This window comes from Gouania willdenowi, chromosome 20, assembly GCF_900634775.1.
Source record: "Gouania willdenowi chromosome 20, fGouWil2.1, whole genome shotgun sequence".
Taxonomy (NCBI): Eukaryota; Metazoa; Chordata; class Actinopteri; order Blenniiformes; family Gobiesocidae; genus Gouania; species Gouania willdenowi.
In genome coordinates, this window is record NC_041063.1 from 6172383 (window position 1) to 6195986 (window position 23604).

The following is a 23604-nucleotide window of genomic DNA, read 5'->3' on the forward strand; positions in this document are numbered from 1 at the left end:
GTCTTTGAGGTCAGTCAACTAAGTTGTCCTTATCTCACTTTCCCTTTTTCTCTTCTCTCACCTGCAAACACACAGGATTGTCATGTGATAATTAAAGCATCATTAGCGGTGAGGAACAATACCAAAGCTAAACTAATCTTCCTCTGTGATGATGGCTGACGTACATTCACGCCCCCTCACACGCGCACTGTGCACGTATAGATGCAGAAGGTAATGACATGCCTGCTTAGGTTTTTGGATTCCACCCAACAATGTTAATCCCTCGTCAAAAATAAATATCTGTGAGATCCGGTCAAAGAACACGTGAGAGAACAACTGGATTTATTTACGTGTTTTATTTTCAAGTCACTACACCAGATGTGCAACTGTTTTGATCACAGCTGGGCCACAGACATGTGGCAAGTGTTTCATATCAGTTGATATCGATAATTTGAAAAACTAAATCATATTAAAAATAACCCTCGGTCCCCGTTAAAAAAACGTTCTTTGCCCCACAATGACGGCGTTTCATGCAGATTTTGTCCATTTCTGCGTTTAACCGTTTTCATTGGTCGATTCCATGATTTCGTTCGCAATTTCGTTAACGTGGATTTTATAGGGCCCTAAAGTTACCATGGTGATTTAGCTCCGTAAGACGTTAGCGAGTTTCATAGTCCAGCACACACTGAATAGATCCTGGAAGTATCTTTTTTGTCATTTTGTGTTTTTGTTGTTGTTGTTTTGTAAATGTATCTGTCATTTTGAATATTTTTTCAGTCATTTGTGTTTCTGGAGTCATTTTGTGTATTTTTGTTGTCATTTTGTGTTTTTGGTGTCATTTTATTGTATGTTTGTAATAGTTTTGCATGTTTTTGTTGTCGTTTTGTAAATTTCTGTCATTTTCAATATTACCCAGTCATTCGTGTTTTGTTTCAGGAGTCATTTTCTGTTTTCTGAATCATTTGTGTGTATGTTTATAATTGTTTTGTTGTTGTTTTGTAAATTTCTCTATCATTTTGAATATTTTTCACTCATTTGTGTAGTTTTGTTTTCTGCATTTCTGAGGGGTATTCCAGAAAGGAGGTTCAACAAACTCTGAGTCTATCCATAAACTCTGGGTCAACATACCCCACGATGGGAAACTCTGGGTATCTGATTTTGTTACAGCTGGTATGTAGTGGGTCAGTCAACCCTGAGTATGTAAACCTTGGGTTTCTTACGTGCACGAGCGCGATAAAAAGCCATCATTAATTGAGCAAAGATATCACGAGCTATCATGGCAACCACCTGGAAGAGAGTGATTTATTCACCGTTATGGGTGAAATAAGCAGGTGTTTATAGGGGAATATGAGTCTTTTATAAAGGCGTTCACGCAGAACACTTTTTGGTCGCTTCATCGCTTCAGTGATGTGACGACCAGGGAATAATATGAATAAAATGTGTCTGTGGAGGCGGGGCAGCATCACTGGGAGGGCTGCTGCACTGAGAGGGCTGATCACTTCTACTAATCATAGACAGCTCCACCTGTACTCACAGTTTAAATGTTCAACTTAATAAAGGAAATTAAAAGGTGTATTCAAGTAGAATTCCACTTTGTAAATGTAAATGTGGAGCTTTAAATGTGTATTAATTTAAAATGACATGTCCCCCTTTATATTTGCCTCAGGTTTGTACCCAGTGAACTTTACTACAGACGTCAGTAGGCGTTTTAATGCAGATCAACCTCTCAGTGTCTTTCCCTAAATGATCTAACCACAATGTTCTGCAAAAAAACATAAAGCAACACAACATTTGTAATGATGTGAGCCTCGTCTGTGGTGTGTGATGTTACTAATGTGTGTCAGAGAACTGTGTTAAGGTACATTAAGATATTCCTTGAGAAGCGGTGTTCAGGTGGGCGGAGCCAGGTAGAAACCCAGGTTTTCTGAGATAAAACCTGCCAGCGAACAGGTTCAGTTCACGAAGAATGTTACCATGGTAATATACTCAGAGAAGAACATAATTGACTTTCAGGAATGGGATACTCAGTTTCCCTCGTTTGAGTCGAACATACTCAGAGTTTAATCGTAGCCCACTTTATAGAACCCCCCTCTGGAGTCTATTTGTGTATTTCTGCTGGTATTTTATGTGTATGTTTGTAATCGTTTTGCATGTTATTGTTGTCATTTTGTAATTTTTTCTTTTTCTTGAATATTTTTCACTCATTTGTGTTAAAAAAATTAATTTTGTGAGTTTACTTGGAGGGCTACACTGTTGTCCATGTCTGATGTAGAGCAAGATTTGAACAAAACTGAGAGAAAACTGACATTTTTGTCTGTTTGCGACACTTCAGTTGCCATTTTTCTTAGTGTGAAAATGTGTAAATTTACCTTTAAAACAAGCACGTCAGGTATTTACTTTTCATATTGGGGCCTGATTTCAACTAAAGAGAAAATTAAATAAAAAAAGGTCAAATTGTTTTCTCCGTTACAGAAAGTTCATTATTATTATTTCTTTCTGTTCCCTCACTTCTTAGAATTCACTGCAGGTAATTTGGCTTCTGTGGCTGTTCTTACTAAACCGGTTTGAAGTCTGTACTTTTCAAAATTATAATTATAGTTGACAACGAGCAGGAATTAAAGCTTGAAATTATAGTTTATTGCATGTTGTCTGTGCTAAAGATTCAACAAGGAAATGCTTTTGTTATGAAACTATACAGTTGTGCAAAAAGTAAAGTACCTGTTTTAGGGCGTAAACGAGAGATGGAAAGACGTCTTTACTGTGATTTAAATCCACTTGTGACTTATGAGCGTAATGTCTCTGCAGAGTTTAACAATAGTTGAAACTTCTCATTACTCTGGCCACTCACTGAGACCAACGGACCCCTCCCTCTGTTAGGAGCCAATAGTCACCAGCAATAGTGAACTGTGAGCCTATATCCTCTGCCAGCAGCAGCACATTCACGCTCAATGATGTGAGTCTGACATCCTTTGTCCTGAGAATCATCTCCAGACGAGACGCTCCGCTTCACCACAAATCCTCCTTTTCCTTTTTCCCAGGTCAGGAATAGCTGTGGGTTGCTCAGCCAGGGGTGGGTTTTTCTAATAAATCACTGGAGACTCACATGATGGTTCTCAGTGAGAATGTGATTCAAGATATATTGAGATTTGGGTTAACTTTTCATTAGGGGCCTTTTTGGAACATTTTGTTTTCAGGAAAAATTTGTACCCACTGAAATATCAAATGTGTATTGCATATTAAAGTAGAAAAATCCTAGCTTTCTAGTTCCACTAGTTTTTTTTGTAATGCAGATTAAATTGATAATTTTCAGCATCAACCGTATCCATGGAAACCCCAGAATAACTTTTTGATGTCTTTTTTATTTTTGAAAAAAGAACCATTGAGTTGTAGCTCAGTGTGGGATGGCTGACCAACTTTAATGTTGTCCACTCCACTCCGTTATCACTCCTGGTGGTCGTGTTGGGTAATGTAAGGAGTCATGTTGTGTATTAAAGTTGAAATACATTTTTTTGTAGTTTTGTCATTTTTTGTGTTTTCAGAATACTTTTGTGTATTTTCGTTATTAATTCTTGACATTTTGTGTCTTTTGGATTCCTTTTTTACATTTATGCTTTGTTTATTTTGTTTGAAAATAACAGTTAGATGGATCGCTGAGTGCATCCTAACCCAGACCTCCCCCCTGTGCAAGCCATACTATAGAACTCACTCACACATGCTGTCCCTTAGAGCAGAGGTTCTCAACTTTGGGGTCAGGACCCCATTTGGGGGTCACGAGACACTGGGAGGGGGTCACCAGATACCTTTCAAGAAACTAAGAATATTTTTTGAACAATTTGAGCTCATTTTTACTTATTTTAACCTTTTTTCTGCATCTACATCAAACTTGCCATATTTTAACCACTTTTGACCATATTTCATGCTTATGTTTGCCAATTTAACCACAATTCACAATTTTTCATGCCCATTATTTGCCAGTTTAAACTAATTTTTCCAATATTGACAGTTTGAACATTTTTTTACCATGTTTTCTGTCCGCTTTTGGCCACTCTAATTTCCATTTTTTTAACCAATTTGTTTCTGATTAAAATTAGGATTTAGATGTTCAAGATGACTATATACTATGGCCCAAATAATAGCAAACTTCCTGGATAACAGTAGATATTATTCAGATGAATAAATAAATGTGGTTATCACAGATTCATAGAACAATAAGACCATCATTTTGCTGACTTTATGGATGGACTCCAAAAATCTCTCCCCTTTATTCCCCCTTATAAATGGACCTGTCTCCACATGACTGTTCTTCAATACAGTGGGGGTCCCCGCTTTCTGGAACCTTTATTTTGGGGGTCGTGGTTGAGAACCACTGGCTTACAGGAGAAAAAGCCAAGTGTCACACGTTGTGCAGCTGTTTGTTAATAAATGTTTGTGGAGCATTTTTCATCAACAAATTTAACCCAGAATTATTTTTATTTATTGAGTTTATTGAGTTTAAAACTTTGTCATTTATATTGCATATTGCCATTTTGGGAAGTTCCACAGTAGCTCTGTGAGCTTGTCTCTGTGGTTATTTTGTGTTTGACCATAAATGAGTGTCTCCATTCTAATCTTAGCGTTGAAAGCTTCAATCCTCTCCAGCTTTTCTCCAACCTGTTGTGAAGCCGTGTGTGCAGGTGCTCTGCAGAACTCATCATCATCATTATGATGATCATCATCATCATCATGGTGTATTTTTGGAGCCAGGGTGTTGTTGTCTTAGTGGACAGGTGTGTCACTGGTGTTTTCTATCTTCTGGCTCCACCAAGCAGAATGATGCGTCAGCTGCTGAACAAAGGGAAGTGCAACAGTAAGCACTGATGGGGATAAGAGGAACACTTTTTAAAATGACACGCTTATTCAAGACCTGTTATTGACTTGTTGTTGAGCACCGAATTCCAAGTACTGCATTAATCCTTCCTTTAAGTCTTTGATTATTGCTTTGTGTGTGTGTGTGTATGTGTGTGTCCTTCCCCTTTGGGTTTAAATTCTGTAACATTATCCTCTGTAATTTTTTTCACGTGGAGAATCTGGAACATCTTCAATCCTGCGTAGCCACAGGTGGAGTCTGAAAAGAAACTTTCTATTGAAGCATGCACCAAGAAAATTAAAATGTAGTCGTATTTTTATTAGTTTGTATATTTCTTTTGTTTTTACGCCCGTGGCAGAGCCTATCCAAGTCGTTTCAACACATAGCGGGATGGTCCCAGACTCGAGCTGAATGGGCGTAGAACAGCTGATAATTCTAACACCATGGAAACTTTTTGATTTGCCCCAAAAGATGGGAAAATGCCATCAGTTTGATGCACAATAACTCCGATCGTGCAGCGTGCAAATGATTCTCAGCAGAAACAAGAACACGGTAAAGCTAAAGAATGTCACGAGCTTGTGTTTTCATTAGCCTTGGAAATGTGCAAAAACTAAATACTGTACAGCAATAAAAACTGGTCATGTCAACACCTACATTAAAAAACACTCCAATTCCATGATTTTCAACGTTCCAAATGAAAATTTCAACGCGAAATGTGCGCGCCGATGCGTCGTCTGACCAAAACAAAGAATAACTAACGCGAGTGGCTCCATTGAGTCTCTAAAGTGCCAGGCAGTGAAGGAACGCACTTGTTCGTTGAAGGTAGCTGTTCCCCGTAACCCTCGTCCTTTATCCTGGGTGTGATGGGACGGTCAAGGAGGAAACACCCGCCATGACGGCAACAGCAGCCACATACATGATGAAAGAACACATTTACATACCACTGTGATACCCTAGTAGCCCGTCCTGATTTGTAAATTAAACATAATTGATGTTTGCTGTACACATAGGCATCTATTGGAGTTTTTCCTTTGCAGTCTGACCTTTTTTTTTTTTTTTCTTAAACTTCCTAAAGCACAACACACACACACGCACACTTCTTAAGGTAAAAGGAAAGTTTATTTTAATGCTACTTCTGACTTTGAATGTATTATTTTGTACTTTTATATTCTTGAACTTTATTTTGGAATTTTGAGTTGAAGAGCAATAAATATATATTGCAATGTTAAGGAAGTTTTTTTTTTTTTTTTTTTTTTTTTTTAATTTTTTTAATTTTAGATATGTAAATCAACATGTATAAATTACTTTTAGTCAATTAATGGGGTGATAATCGAATCGAACTGGAAAAATGAATCGTTAGATTAATCGATGCATCGAAAAAATAATCGCTAGAATAATCGTTTAAAAAATAATCGTTTATCCCATCCCTAGTACTGAGATAACTTTCTGTTTCAGATATTGTAATTCCATCTCATACTTCTGAAGCATTCCAGTCCAACAAACAGGGTTGCAAAGGGGCGGCAAATTTCACGTACATTTTTGCAAGAATTTAAGCTTGGGATTGTAGAGAATATTAAAAAAAAATAAAAATAAAAAACTTTTAATAAGAATTATTTATTGGAATTAACCAGAAATTTTGAGTGATTTTAAATAACTATCATTATTTATTGGAATGATCAGAAATTAGAAGTTACTTTCAAATAACTGATGCTGATATTTTAGATGATGCCAACCTTCAATTTAGAAAATGTAACTGTTAATTAGAGAGTTTACAACTTTGAAAATTCCCAGAATAATACAAGTTTTGTACTTATTATATTATTTTGCATAAATGCTAATATTTGTTTAAACTAGTGCAGTGCCCGTAGGAAGTCTGTATTCATACATGCATGGGCAGACTATCTATATATACAGTCTATCCATGCATCTATGAATATATACATATGTAGGTGTTTGTGGACATGTACTGTATGTATATATGTATGTACTTGTGCAACCGGACGCATATGTGTGTGTATATTGATATATGTAAAATTGTGTACATATTCTTTTCCCCTTTTATAACACTCAACTTCATTGTAAATTGTGTTCCACATATATAGTGAAAGCTTATTTGTATTTACATTTTATGATTTTTTTTATATCATTTTATTATAAATGGATTATTTTTTAAATTATTATAGGACACCTGCTGGTCAATATTTACGGGGTGTTTTAAAAAAAAAAATTATTTAGGATATTAGACCCACTTTAGTCGTTTTTTAAAAGCCCTTTGTGCAGTCACCCCTGTAGACTCTACGCAGCTTATCCTGAGTTACCATGACTACCTGTCAACATTGAGCTGTTCTGCAAAGCTGCATTCAAAACAATTTTATGAAATAATTTATGAATGGCATCATTGCAGTCCAAAGAAATCCAACGTTGCACACCTTTGAACCAAGCAGCAGCCATGTTGAAAGTCTCAGCTCAGAGATATTTGAGGAACAAACAAACAGACGGACAGAGATTTCTTGCATTTATAGATAAATAGATAGATAGATATGATAGTTATTTAAAATTACTCTCAATTTCTGGCAAGTCCAACAAATAATTCCCATGAAAAGTTTCTATTTAAAAAAAAAATCCCAAATGTCTTGAGCCTATGTTCCTGTGTTAATTTACATCTACATTTCTCCTACTTTCTAGTTTTAGCTTAATTTCCTCTGATGCAAAGAACTACTGCTATGCTGCTCATATAGCACAGCTAACATTAAACATTAAGTGAGATACTGTTACATTTAAATTTCATGATTTTTAACGTCCCAAATGTGCCCTTAATGAAGATTTCACCCACACATACAGTGTAAGAGCTATTAGCATCATCCTAAACCATTACTCACAGGGTTTATTGATGACTCGGGTAGTTAAGGCTACTGAGTCATGGTTGTCCTTGGTTAATTAGTAGTGGTCTTAAAGTGAACCACACTAATGATTAATTCTGTGGGTGTTGTGTAATGTACATCAAAGCAGAATGAGATATTCCCTTTAAAAACATGTCGAGTGTTTGGCCATGATGCCAAAGCTCTGTGAGAAAATGACTCTGGTCTGTGTTTGTCATTGGTTCTAAATCTAAAATTAGCTCTATTTGTGGTTTTTCACTAAGCATTCCCAACTGTCCTAATGTGTGTAGCTTTGCAATGTTTGGACAGTGGATCTCTCTGGGGTCCATTGTGAAACACAAATGTTCCTTTTATGGTTTTCTTGCTCTACTCGTTGGCCTTTGTCGTCACGTGTTTTTTTTTTAAATCTGGCCTCAAATGCAATTTTCCAAAGAATTTTCCTTTTAATCTCTGTGGACAATTGTCCCACTAATCAGACAAGCCTAGAAGGATTTTTACTACATTAGTTAAATTATTCCCAGTTAGCTCCACTCTTATCTCCCCCAGCCTAAGGATTAAAGGCAGCCTAATGTGACATATGGGGGAACCATTTATCCCACCCAAGGAAACAAAACAAAACATGAGGTAGGGCTGGGCAATATATAAAGGGTATATAAAATTACAATATTGCCTTTATCGATATATATTTATGTATATGTATTTTTCATAGCTTATTTTGTATTAAAATTTTTCAGTAATTTGACGTCGTTTTGTGTTTTTTGGTTTGTATGATGTTCTTGGATTTGTTTTTTTGTATTTTTTCTCCTTTTGTCTTTTGTTTGTTTGTTCTTTTATGTATTTTTGTTGTCCCATTGTGCATTTTTCTTTTTCTTTTATGTCCTTTTGTGTATGTTTCTTGCTCTTTTATGAATTTTTTTCTCCTTTTGTGTATTTTGTTGTCCTGTGTATTTTTCTTGTTCTTTTGTGTATTTGTCGGTAATTTTGGACGTCTTTCTGAGTCGTTTTGTGTATTTTTTGGTAGGTACAGTATGTTGTTGGATTTTTGTTGTCCCATTGTGTATTTTTCTGCTTTTGTGTATTTTGTTGTCCTATTAAGTATCTGTGTGTTTTTGTTGTTGTATTTGTTGTATATTTCTCTGTTAATTTGTGTTTTTGTAGTTATTTTGTGTATTCACTTTTGGGGGCTGCTAGTTGCCCATGTTTGTGATATACGCGTCGCACAAGTAATTATTTTTTCTATACCAATCTTAAAGCACCTTGATGTTATTTTAGCCTGTAAGGCATTTTGCATCAGCAAATTTGACCCAGAATTGTCTTTCTGGTCAGACTTTTTTTTAATTAAAATGATAGAGATTTATATTGAATATCGCCATGCCGTGATGATGATGCTGCTGCTGTGTACATGTCTCTTTTAAAGGCCACACTGAGCCTAAAGATTTGTACGTTGTTTTCTAGTCTGGTCCCAAAGCTCTCCCTCTGTGTGTCTGTATGTCTGTGTGTGTTTCCTCTCCCGTTGAAAGATTTATGGCTGTAGGCTCCATGTTGGCCACTTAGTTCCAGGAGCCTGTCCCTGTCCACCACACATTAAGGAAAAGCTCCAGGATTCACACACGGATAAGATTTCTACATTCTAACAATGGCTTTCACGTGATAAATGGAATATTTGTAACTTAAAAAAGGTTTTCCTTCAATATTAAAAGCTGCTTAGTCTTCATGGAGTCCACAGAAACAGCAATAAAATAAAAATACTGAGCAGAAAATCACATTCACTACAAAATTTCAGAATTACAAATACAATTAATAATACACCTGATGTAAAAATATAAATTAAGAAAAATTAACACATTTAAAAATCCTTGTGAATAAAATAAAGGAAAAATGTATAAAAAATATCTGAAAGCAAAAATATAAATACACACTAGATAAATACATTTGCTCTAAAAGAAAATGTAAAAGCTTAATTTCCACTGTAAACAGTCTTATTGACATTGTCGGAAAAGTTTGGTGCATTGCATTGTGGGATGTGTAGTCCTGTAGACGGATGCATAGAAATACTTTTTACTTCATTCTCACTGTGATGTGTTGTTTTTCTTCTCGCGATACAAAATACTCACGATGCAATAAAAAAATTAGAAAACATTTCCAATAAAGAGAAACAAATGTGTAACAAATCTTTGTTGATGAAAAACAATGTGACCGTAAAAGTTTGAGACTGTGTGGGAGTGTTTTGCTTCATATTACAATTTACCTTACTTTACAAATTTAATTGATATAACAAATTTACCTCACCTGTTTTTATTATTATTTCTCACTCGTGTAATGTGAAAGTTTGTAAATCTTTAGTCTGAGGGCCTTTATACTTTGGACTTTCCATTCATTAGCTCTTCTTTCAGTACTGCACCAATGTTGGGACCTGTGTGTGATTCAAATATGGCTAGTGTTGTGTTTCACGTAGCTTTTCATTTCACAATCATGGTCTCAATGGAGTGGCTCTTAGTGTTCTGTAGCTTTGAGAGTGAACACATCACTGTTTTCACTCCATGATCTGTCTCAACCTCTGCTTAGAACTAGCTTTAGTGTCACGTGTTGGAATACGGCCGCTCCACGGACACGTTGGTCCGTTAACAGACAAGAGTGCACTGACTCCTGTGTTAGATGTTTCAGCTGAGTTGTTTTTCGGTTCATCGCTATATGCAACCGACTTATGAGTCGACGCAGCATCCGTGTTGTCCTCCATCTTGTAAACACTGCAGAGTGTTACATGTGTTAATGTTAATGCTGCTACGGGAATCAGGAGGGTCAAATGTCATCGTGACCCTGCACTTTTTAAAAACACTCCTACTTGATTTTATTTTGTGCACCTTTAATTTTTATATCGCCCTTTTTATTTTGTGAAATTTCATTACATTCCTAATGCTGGGAAGTCACTGTCAGAGTTTTTTGGGCAAACACAATAAATCAAAGTAAGAATGAAGTTAAAAACCCTTCTATGCATCCATCTACGGGACTCCACATCCCACAATGCAATGCACCAAACTTCTGCAACAGTCTCAATAAGGCTACGTTTAGACTCCAGGCAAATGCTGCAGATTTGTTTTGCAATTTTCTTTTTTGTTTTGGCCATACGTGACCTGTATTCAATCTCTTAATGACGGCTTCAAATCCAACCCAGGCCACTTTAATTTTTGCTTTTAAAATATTTAAATATTTATTAATTCTAAGTGCCACACACACGAGTAGACGAGAATATATTCCATCTTTACTTGTGTAAACACAGTGCGTGCTGCATGGTTACATATTACCTCTAGACTTCTTTTGTCTATGTGAGTTCTCCAAATATTTCAGATTGTGCAATAAGATCTGCTGTTTGAACACAATCTTAGAGAGTGTTTACATAGGAGATCAAAGCTAAAGTTTTCAGCAGCAATTTCAACCTTTTACATCATTTTTTCAAGCAAACGGTCTTGGATTTATTGATTTATGAGGCCTAGACAATGTCTCTGAATTAAAATGATCGTCTCCAGCAGCTTTAAAACTAATGCCAACAATATGTTCAAATATATAAGCTATTACAAAATAACCATGCAATGCATTCATGGATTATAATGAGACATGCCAACTTTAATAACAGTTCTGGATATCAACACAGATGCCAAAACTTTGCTACAGCATTACTACACACACACTCACGCACACACTCGACAAGGCCCAAAAATCCCATGCATATATAAGTTAGAATAGTTATTTAACTATTACATAGTAACCCTTTTAATGTGTTCATACATTCATATATAGGGATGCAACGATTATATTTGGCCAAATATTGCAAAAAAGCAACATTCGGCCTTTGGTTTTGTAAGTTAAAATCAAGGCCAAATAGTAGCGTGTAACACAATGACATAATCAAACAACGTGCAGTGATTTTGAGTCGGAAAACACAGCCAGACTCTCTCCTTACCGTTCTCCGTCGTCTGTCACCGCATAAGCCATCCAATTCCACAACTGAGTCCGTTGTTAACGCTGTGAGCCACGAATCCGTAAACATCCCAATCGTTTCCTCCTTACATACATCGCCTGCATAGACTGGTGTAGCATTGACACTATCGATCACTGTCTACGGGACATGCTTGCAGGTATGTGAGTGTTGAGTGTATAATGGACCACCATTTAGTCCGGTTACAGTCTGTGTCATGCCATCCGTCCATAGGGTGGCAGTGACTGTTGTGTTACGCTCTGAGTCAGATCTAAGTGTTTACATGTTACGTAGACGGTGCTACATAGTGAAGGTCACCTGATTACTGCAGCTTCTCTCACGACACACCTGCCACTTCACCTGAAAATAGATAAGTTTAGTGAAGGTTAGACAGGTACACATGGATGGACACACACACACACACACCACCAAACAACAACAAAAATATGAAAATATGAGCTCACATTCTAGGAGGCGTGTTAAAAATGGGCGTGGGCAAAATCCAACTCGCCTGTTTAAAACTGACTTTTTACAAAATGTGCAATAACGAGGGAGGAAACAGAACTTTTTACACTTTGTCCCTCTGAATGAGGCTAAAGGATGTATATCACGGTAGCAAAACCATTATACAGTGATTTTTTTTCATCATACCTCCCCTTTAATGTACTTTAGCTTTTTTTTGGAATGCATGTTTTGTTTTTTTTGAAGGGCTAATATAAATGAAAAACTTTGTTGTGCTTTTTATGAAAAGCAAAGGCTACGAGAATATTTAAAAAATGTCATAATATTCAATAAACATTTACGTTCTTTAAAAAAACACGTCTAAAAATGTATTCTAGGCTATTTGTGCACTATTTAAAAGAAATATTGAAAAACTTAACAACCGCATTCGGTATTCGGCCAAGGGTTTATAGTTTATTCGGCTTCGGCCTCAAATTTTCCTTTCGGTGCATCCCTATTAAGCTAGACTAGTGATGTAAACTATTGCATAGTAACACTTTTAATGTGTTGGCTCTAAAAGTTGCTCCTCTTGCTTTTTTCATTCATTGAAAGTTATGCAAGAGGTTATTTTGTTTTGTGCCCAGGTCCAACCCAAGGACACGCCCCCACACGTAACCATCCCCTCCACCTGCTGAGAAACAACTTTAGAACCTCTTATGAGCCAAGGGTGTTGAAGAGAAATAGAAGGAATTAATCAGTCTATGATTCATGGTTAGAAACTGTTCCTTTGCTGATTAAAGATGACGCGAGATATTTGAGGTCGTTTTCCAATTTAAATCACGCTTCTATGGCAAAGCAAGGCAAGGCAAATTTATTTGTATAGAGCATTTCATACACAAGGCAACTCAATGTGCTTTACATGATAAAACATTCAATTGTTTAAAATCAATAAGAACATTTAAAATCATCAGTAAAATCAATCAAAATCATCAGTAAAATCAATCAAAATCATCAGTAAAATCAATCAAAATCATCAGTAAAATCAATCAAAATCATCAGTAAAATCAATTAAAATCATCAACAAATGCATTACATCAACAACATGACCAAAAATCTCTCTCTCAATCATACGCAGAAGAGAAAAAAGTGCCTTTAACTTTGTTTTAAAAATGTTCACATTAGATGCTGACTTAGCTCTGCTGCAGTTTGTTCCACTTCTTTGCAGCATAACAACTAAACATGGCATCACCATGTTTACTGTGAACTCTTGGCTCCACTATCTGACCTGTGTCCATAGATCTGAGAGATCTGCTGGGTTCATATCTGACTAACATGTCACTGATGTATTCTGGACCCAAACCCATTCACACATTTATAACCAGCAGCAGAACTTTAAAGTCTATTCTGAGGCTGACTGCGAGCCAGTGTAAAGACTTTAAAACTGGAGTAATATGCTCTGACCTCTTTGTGCTGGTTAAGACCTGAGTTGCAGTGTTCTGGACCAGCTGTAGCTGTTTGATGCTCTTTTGGGGGATTCCTGTCAGAAGACCATTACAATAGTCCAGTCTGCTGGAGATAAAAGCATGGACCAGTTTCTCCTGATCTTTCTGAGTCATTAAACTTTTCACTCTGGAGATGTTCTTTAGGTGGTAGAAGATGTTTTTGTGATAGATTTGATCTGACTGCTGAATGTAAGATCTGAGTCAATCAGAACACCAAGGTTTTTGACTTGGTCTTTAGCTTTTAAAGATCCAGACTCAGATAATTGCTGACAGCAGTCCTCTTTTCCTTGTTACCAAAGACAATCACCTCCATCTTGTCATGGTTTAGTTGAAGGAAGTTTTCACTCATCCATCAGTTTACTTTTTCTAAGCAGTCACACAACACCTCTATGGACCATAGTCATCTGGGTTCAGTGATAGATATAGGTGTGTGTCATCTGCGTAGCTCTGATAATCAACCTTACAGTTCTGTAAAATGTGTCCTAAAGGAAGCATATAAAGGCTAAACAGAAGGGGTCCAAGAACAGAGCCCTGAGGAACCCCACAGGACATTGGTAATCTGTCAGATTCAAAGTTTCCAATGCTTTCAAAATAACTTTGCTCCTCCAAGTAGGACTTAAACCATTGCTTTACTTTTCTATTTAGTCCAACCCATGTTTACAATCTGTGCAACAAAATTGTATGATCTACAGTGTCAAATGCAGCACTTAAATCCAATAGAATGAGAACAGATACTTTTCCGGAATCAGTGTTGAACCTTACGTCATTGATCACTTTGATCAGAGCAGTTTCAGTGCTGTGATGAGAACGAAAACCTGACTGAAATTTATCAAATATTTTGTTGAATGTTAAGAATTGACTCAGTTGGTTGAAGACCACCTTCTCAATGATCTTGGCCATGAATGGAAGGTTGCTGATTGGTCTATAGTTAGCCAGTATAGAGGCATTTAGTGTTCTCTTTTTTATGGAGTGATATTCTCCTGTTTTTAAGATAGCTCAAGCCCCATCCCTGTAAGAAAGAAAGGAAGTAAAGACTAGAGGTTGTAAAAGTGATATTTTGGCTCTTCACTCCTACAAACACCTTGAACCGGTCAGGCTACGTTGCAGACACTTGAGAAAGTTCAGCGAGCTCTTTGTAATTGTTTCATCATTGTTTAATGACATAGAATATATTGTGATGCCAGTTACATAGGCTGTTGCTCCTGTATGAGAAGAGAAGAGAAGAGTGTTTACTGAAAAGTTGAATAACTACACAATCACATCCTGATTTATCTTTGACATCAACTTTTCAAACATGTGTAAATCAAGGGTTCCTTCCAAACATATGCAAAAAGACTACCATACAAATATTTACAAGATGAGTTTTTCTTGTTGTCTTGTGTTTTTAGAAATTAAAGACACACAAGATCAATAATAATAATACGCAAAAATCACAAATTAACAACAGAAATACACAAATTGACTCCAAAGACACAAAAGATCACTAGAAAATTACACCAAAATAACAAAAAAATACAAATTGTCAACAGAAACACACAAAATGACACAAAAGACGCAAAACAACCGCAAAAATACTCGACTCAAACGCCCAAAACGACAACAAACGTACACAAATTGACTCCAAAGACATAAAACATAACTAGAAAAATACACCTAAATAAAAAAAGTACAAATTTTCAGCAAAACACACGAAGTTACACTAAAAGACACACAAAAGAACCACAAAGATGGACATAAACCTTTGTTGTTTCATGCTAAGATTGGTCATTATTCTAATACTGACATGAATGTTGATCATGTGAACCTCAGATCAAATACTGTCACGTTTGTGGCCCCCACTGCGATAGAAGTTGCCCATCACTGTTTATAGAAGTTGATGTTTGTGGGAATTATCATTTTTTTGTGGTTCTGGTACCTGGTGTTCTGGTGTGATGCTGATATGCAGGGCATACGACCATGGAAAGGTTTCCAGTCTCTTACCGTGACATGCATCTACCAAAGATAAATTCCTCGCTCCACATTGAGCATTTCATTCATATGCAAATGACTAGAGACAAATATTTCATTAGAACGAAATGTTCAACCATTGTTAATCCTTTTTGTTCTCTAAGTCCCACAAAGTGGATCTACCTGATCACAGGCTTCAGGAGCACTTCACCTTTTCTTTTGCTTTTCTTATTTTGGGGCCAACCATTCTAACAAAGGTGACGAGAACAAAGAATCCCCCCAACCAGGTAGAAGGTGCTGTGCTCTGTGTCAGGCCTCAGGCTCTGCTAAACGCACGCACTCATGAGAAAAATGACTTCAAAGCTAAAGCAGCGGGGGGCAGTTGATCCGAGATGCAAAGAAGTCGGCAAAGGCACCGTTCCAACATCTTTTAGCAGTGCCGTGTAATCGTCTAATCTGCTCAGTGGCCCGCTGGTGGTCCGTGGACGGAGGTGGACGGGGACGCTGACCACAGGACGTGTGTCAAGGAGGGGGGGTGAGATAATAGGAGCTATGGGCCACCCATTGTAGTGGACTCATTTTCTCAGATCCATTCATAGTCTTCTAAAATTGGTTAAAAGTTGCCAATTAGAGTTGGCAAAAATGGCCAGAAAAAGTGGTAAAAAAGGTTCAAAGTGTCATTATAGTAACGGGGTGAAGGGGGGTTGGGGTAATGTCATTTAAAAAGTAGGAACAATTAGTTTAAACTGGCAAATAATTGGCATGAAAAATCACGAGTGATGCTAAGATGCCAAAAATAATCATGAAATATGGTGAAAAGAGGTTAAAATGAGAATAATGGGTCCATATGTGACATTAGGTGGGAAAGTGGTGGAAAGGGTTTATAAGTGCTGAAAATGTCTTGAAAGTGGAAAATATGTGCAGGAAAGGCAATTAAATTTGTTGGAAAAATATCAGAAATAGGAGTAATGTAGCAAAAATGCATTATAAGGAGAAAAATATGGCAAGACAAAGTTATGAAAATAGGTTAAAATATAGAAAGTTTGGAGTAGATGCAGAAAAAAGGATAAAAATGGGCTCACATTCTTAAAAAATATTCTTAGTTTCTTCTCATAAACTCATAAATAATTGCATTATATTTTTTTTGTGCATTATTTTTTTGTGATTAATTAATCAATCAATTGCAGTTAATGCTTTAAAGTCCCAGCCCTAGTCTCAACACTTTGAATAACGCAATTAATTACATAAGTAATTTAGTAAGTAACATTTTTTTATACAATCAAAAATCAAAGTTAGTGTGTACATATTTAGTATATTTGTATGCATTTAAACCTGTTGTTTACATAAATAAATGCAGTTAAACAGAATATTTATACAAAGAAATTATATATTTATATTATATTATATATTATATAGTTATGGTTTCATTTATTCAGACAACTTTTTTCAAGGAAATGTACTTTGACAGTTGACAGTCGAAACATGTCAGGAGATCAGTCTTCCTCAGAGGCATCTGCTGATCGCTTTGATGTGTTCTTATGAGTTATTTCTGGGCGTGGCAAACCTGGGAGTTCTCTCAGGCTGAACACACCCTCTGTCTCCCGATGTTCTCTGGAGAAGAGAGTCCCAGGTGTGGGAGAGTGGGAGTGTTCCCTCATTCCTGACGATCTCGCCTCTGAGGAAGACTGGCAGTTAACGGTTGAATCGTGTTAGGAGATTGAAGCAAATTTCCTGAAAAAGGTTGTCTGAATAAAAGAAAACCTTAACATATTATTAAAAAAAAAAGACCAAATTAACTTTCTGGAATTGAAGAAATTACAATTATGTTAAGTGATGAAGGATCCATTAAGGTGACAGTTGGGTTTGTTCTTCCTGTTATTTTTGTCATTTGTTTATAATTTTTATTTATAATTTTTTTACAGTAACTTCTTTTGTTCTAAATTGTTAAAATGAATAGAATTAAGGTAATTTGTTAATGAAACTGGATAAAAAGCACTTGGTTTCATTTCTCCCACCTTGGCTCAGAGTCATTCCGTGGTTGAGTCATTGGAATGTTGGACACATGGAGAGGCTTTGATTGACATTAGGCACGGCTGCCTGTTCATCACACGTTTTCTTTGTTGTTTTTTTGGCCACTGATGGCATCATTTTCCACCATGTGAACATTTGATTAACTTGCTACAGATGCAGTTGTGACATGTTTAGTGATTTCACACTCGCTCTGTTCGCTCCGATGTTTTCAACCATTAATAATACATTGGCTCCCATGATTTGCAATGCATGACCGAGCATAGCTAGGGACGCGGCAGGAAGGAATGTTGCCGACTCATATTGTGTTGAGCGTGCGTGGACTTTTAGCGAGTTAATGAATCAAACCACTAAGGCCAAGTCTTCAAACTGTGAAAGGTTCCAAAACCAAATGCTATTTAAAAAATGCCCCAAAAAAGATATTATTCAAACAAAAATGGTCATGAGGTATAAATAAAAAAAATTCTAACCTTAAAAATTATCCCAAAGAGAAGCAATGTGTTATCCAAAAGTAATTTTTGCTGCCAGATTAGCAGACACCTCTGAAGAAGACTGGCAGTTGACAGTCGAAACATGTCAGGAGATCAAAGTAAATTTCCTGAATAAATTAAACCGTAACATATTATTCAAAAATAAGACAAAACAACTTGCTGGAATTGTTACGTGCAAGTCAAGGTATCATCAAATTGAGCAGCAGATGCCTCTGAAAAAGACTTGACAGTCAACAGTTGAAACATGTCAGGAGATCAAAGTAAATTTCCTGAAAAACAGTTGTCTAAAAAACTTTAACATATTCAAAAAGAATTTGCTGAAGTCAAGGAAACATCAAAGCGATCAGCAGAAGCCTCTGAATTAGACTGGCAGTTGACGGTCGAAACTTGTCAGGAGTTCAAAGTAAATTTCCTGAAAAACAGTTATTTAAATAAATTAAATCTCTACATATTCAAAAAGAACTTGCCAAACTTATTACAGGGAAGTCAAGGAAACATCAAAGCGATCGAAACATGTCAGGTGATCAAAGTAAACTTCCTGAAAAACAATTTGTAGTACTTTTTACATTATATTTGCTCCGTCTGCAGCACAATGTTTGGGTATTGAAGTGTCATCTCGATGATGCCACAATGTTTTCATTATGGATCCCCCGCCATGCCCCCCCTTCTTCCACAGCTCCCGTCCTCGCTCCTAAACAAGAGGTTGGAATGTTAGGTTTCCATGACGCTAATGAAGCAAAAACCCGGCAATGTGGAGCTGGCAGGCAGGCAGGCCGTTCCCTCGGAGCAGCTCCTGATCCGCGGCCTCCTTCTCATCAGGATCAGAGTTTGATCCCCTCTGTAGCCTTCATTCACCACAGCTTATTATGCCCTGGAATGTCACTCCCTCGCTCCTTCTCTCCTAACCCCCCCCCCCACGCCACTGGAAAAGAGACATGGGGTGCAGGGGTAAATTTGGGACAAATCCCAAGGGAGAGTACTACCCCAAATAACACACGCACGCACACACACAGATTCACATCATCCACTCTTACTGCTGGAAACTATCACACAGACAGAAATTCCACTGGTTTCCCATGAAAAGTGAAGATTCTGTGGTTGTGATTTATTGTTCCATTAATGCTCCATGTGACAGACTGATGAGTGCGACCAGTCCCACTGTTTGCTATTGGCTTGAGGGACAATAAAGAGGGTTTTTTTTTTTTGTCCTTAAAACAGGTCCCCACTCCCAATGTTGTGTGCTTTTTTTGGGAACAACAAAATAATCTTCCCAGCATCTTATTTTCCCCTCTCTCTGTAGGGCTGGGCGATACAGACCAAAAGTTATATATTGTAATTTTTTTCTCCAAGTACAATATAAATCTTGATATTTATAACCAAAAAGACAATTCAGGGTTAAATTTGTTGACGAAAAAAATGCATTACAAGTACATTTAATAACAAACAACTGCACAATATCTGTCACTTTTGTCTTTTTCTCTTCCTAAAACATATATTTTATATGTCGTGAAAACTCGCTATATTTTGGAGTCATTCTGTGTATATTTTAGTTGTGGAATTTTTTATTTTTGTTGCAGTTTTCTGTATTTCTGGCACATTTATTAACAAATGGCTGCACAAGATTTGCCTCTTTTGGCTTTTCCTCCTGTAAGGCAGACACTGCTTATTTTTTTTTTTTTTTTTTTTTTTAAAGGATTTTTTTGGCTCTAGTGGCCTTTATATGACAGTTGCTTGACAGGAAAGGGGGTCAGAGAGAGCAGGGAATGACACGCAGGAAAGGGTCCCAGGCCGGGAACCGAACCTGGACCCGCTGCAGGTGAGGAACTATAGCCTCTGTACATGGGGCGGGCGCTCTACCCACTGAGCTAAACACCGCCCGACACTGCTTATTTTAACCCTTTTTCTGCCTCTACGCCAAACTTGTCATATTTTAAACTATTTTCAACACTTTTTCTTGCCATATTTTTGCTCCTTTTAATGTATTTTTGCTACATTACTCCCATATCTGACACTTCTTCATCAAATTTCTAGACATTTTCAGCACTTATAAACCCTTTCCACCACTTTTCCACCTAAGGTCACATACGTTGACTCATTATTGTCACTTTTAACCTCTTTTCATCATATATCTTGCTTATTTTTGGCAATTTAACTACATTCACGATTTGTCATGCCCGTTATTTGCCAGTTTAAACTACAGTAATTGTTGCTATTTTTACCTGCCACTATTGACACTGAACTTATATTTTGGGGGTCGGGGGCAAAAAAAGTTGGGAACCACTGCTCTAAGGGACAGCATGTGTGAGTGAGTTCTGTAGTGTTGTATATTTTTGTTGTAGTCTTAGTTACTCCAAACAAGTTTTTTTTTTCTCCTTTTTTTGTATTTTTGTTGTCCTTTTGTGTATTTTTTTGTATACCTTATGATTTTTGAGTCATTTGGTGTATTTTTGTCGACAAACACCTGCACAATATGTGACACTTTTGACTTTTTTATTATTCAAGTCTTTTCCCAAATTGTCCCTTCATTCATCTAAAAAACTCTCATTCCTGTCCACACATTCCACATGCACTCTAACCCCCCCCAGTAGGAACAGACCCCCTCTATTTGGGGCCTCAGGGCCGTTAAGGAGTTAAATAATCCGTCTCTGTACATTATGCCGTGTCCTGCTGCGCTGCTCCACGCAGCCGTAATGTCCTGCTAATTAGAGCCATTTAGGAATTTTCCAATCGGCCACACAAGCACCATTGATGATTGATGATTGAAGCCCCTCATCCTCATTCATGCTTTAGCTTGTCCTTAATAAACCTCTGGCTGTGGCCATGTTGATACTCCCAGAACTCTGGGATTCAGTTACTGGGAAGAGCAATGGGGAATGGTGTGTGCGTGTGTGTTTGTGTGTGTGTGTGTGTGGTCATTGAACAGATAAATGAAACCTTACTTGTCCAGGAACATTTAAAGTCTTAAACCCTAAAGGCTGCTGTAAACCTCAACCCACGTTCCAACCGTTTCAGGTTTACTATACCAGTTTTTCTCAAATGGGGGTACGTGTACATGAAGGACCTACAGGTGGTACTTGAGAGAGTGAAAAATTAACAAATAAAGTCTCAGTGCGGGGTCACCTGGAGTTTAAAAGGGGTCGCCAGAAATTCTTGACATCAAAAAGGTTGGGAACCACTACTCTAAATACTGTTTCTTTCCACTAATTTACAAAATGAGATGATTTAAAATGTGTGTTATCACTCATTCATTCCATCATTATGATCTATAGTTGTTTTAAGCATTTTGCTTAGTTTTCTAAGCAAAATGTTAAGGTCAGACAAAGGGGGGACTTGAGCAAAAAAAGCTTGAGAACCACTATACTATACTATTTTATACTATACTATACTATACTATACTATACTATACTATCAGGTGTTTCGTTAGGCTTCTGCTGTGTTGTAAATGTCATACTACCGTACTACTCATACCAAGTGTGACATCTGAATGAGTATGTAGTGTGTTCACATTAGATAGTATGAACAGATTGAGTATGTGAAAAATACCAGGATGTATACTATATGGGGACATTTTTTAAGTATGCACGGTGGAGACACTAGTCACTCTCAACCAGTCACACATGATGCATTGCAAGCGAAATGTATAATGGTCGTGGGACCGACTTCAAGCAAAAAATCAAACATCCCCTTTTCAAAATAAAAGCATCTCTTTTTGTCTTCCATTGGATTTTTTAACACTTAAATAGGTGCTCTTGTTTTGGTGACTTTCTCACTTAAAGTGTTTTCATAACTTTCAAAGATGGAGAATCAACAGAAATATTTAGTCTCAGTGTGATTAAGGTTTTGGTCCTTGTAGGTTCTAAATGCATCTTAGGAAACTTGGAAGTATACTTAATCATCATCATAATCATACTTATAGTATATAGTAGACAGTATACAGTTTGTTGTGCATAGTACATGACATTTCAAACACAGAAATCTGCTGTCAGAATGAACCCTGTTTGAAAGAAGATCAAAGCTTTCCTCACCTTTTAGCGCACTACGCTAACATAATGAAACTAAATGAGTAAATAGTGAAAAATGTAAATGTTTGTTCATGTTGGATGAGTTAGTCTTTGTTTATATCCTCAGTGTATTTTGAGATGAAGACCTTGTTCTTTCACACTGTGCTTTTATCACATAGTACTGCTGTGAGTCACCTGTAATAAAGTCACATATCACACACACACACACACACACACACACACACAGAGGAACATACCTGAAAAGTATTTGATTAACTTTATAGCTGCTAATTACACAATGACCTGAGTAGGTGATGTTTATTAATGAACTCATGTCAGTGTCTGCACTTTATGGTCCTGTTTCCTGGATGGACCAATGACAGCACTGCTGCCAATGAATGGCTGTGGTCAAACATTGGCCAACGGCGTTGTAGTTTAGAGATGTGGTGATAATAGTGCTGAGAGAGGACAGCTTGTTTTCAAAGTAGGCATTATTTAAAAGTTTTAGTTGCAAATACACTTTTTTGGGTCACCAGATGCCTTTAAGAAACTAGGATATTTTTTGAACACTTTGAGCCAATTTGCTGCTTTTTTTTACACGTTTTCTGCACTACACAAAACTTGCCATATTTTAACTTTTTTCCATCACTTTTTCTAGCCTTTTAATGCATTTTTGCGACATTGCTCCCACTTCTGCCACTTCTCCATCACATTCCAATGTCTTTTCTGCACATGTTTCCACTTTCATGACATTGTCAGCACATAAACCCTTTCCACCACTGTTCCACCTAAGTCACATACTGTATGTTGACCCACTATTGTCACTTTTAACCTCTTTTCACCATATTTCATGCTTTTTTTTTTTGCCAATTTAACCACATTCACGGTATGTCATGCCCATTATTTGCCAGATGAGACTATTTGTTTCTACTTTTTTTCTGTCACTTTTAGGCCATTATTGACACCTTGAACCTTTTTTTTTATCACTTTTTCTGTCCGTTTTTGCCCACTCTAATTTGCAACTTTTAACTAATTTATTTTAACTAAAACCCTATTTCACCAAGTTGTCCACCATTTTTGCTCACTTTTAACCCATTTTATTTCTGATTAAAACAAGGTTTTCCATCTTTAAGATGACTATAATAATAATAAACTTCCTGGATAACAGTGGATATTATTCAGATGAATAAATAAATGTGGTTATCACAGATTCATAGAACAATGGACCATTATTTTACTGACTTTATGGATGGACCCCAAAAATCTCTCCCCTTTATTCCCCCTTATAGATGACCCTGTCTCCACATGACTGTTCTTCAATGTTCATGTCTGTGTTCAACCACCTTCAGCTACAGTGGGGGTCCCCGCCCTCTGGAACCTTTATTTTGGGGGTCGTTTGCTGTAAAGGTTGAGAACCACTGGGATACAGGATACATTTGGGCATAAAATATCCATGTTTAATGATAATATATTATAATAGTTGTATTACTATGAGATATGCATGCACACAAACCAAA

The 23604-nt window shown here is 36.9% G+C and overlaps 1 protein-coding gene across 1 annotated transcript in view; it reads left to right on the plus strand.

The window, feature by feature from the left end:
* The window catches only part of arhgap29a (Rho GTPase activating protein 29a), a 63298-nt gene that overhangs the window by 5722 nt on the left and 33972 nt on the right, over nucleotides 1-23604 (plus strand). The gene's annotated exons all lie outside the window — the stretch shown is intronic.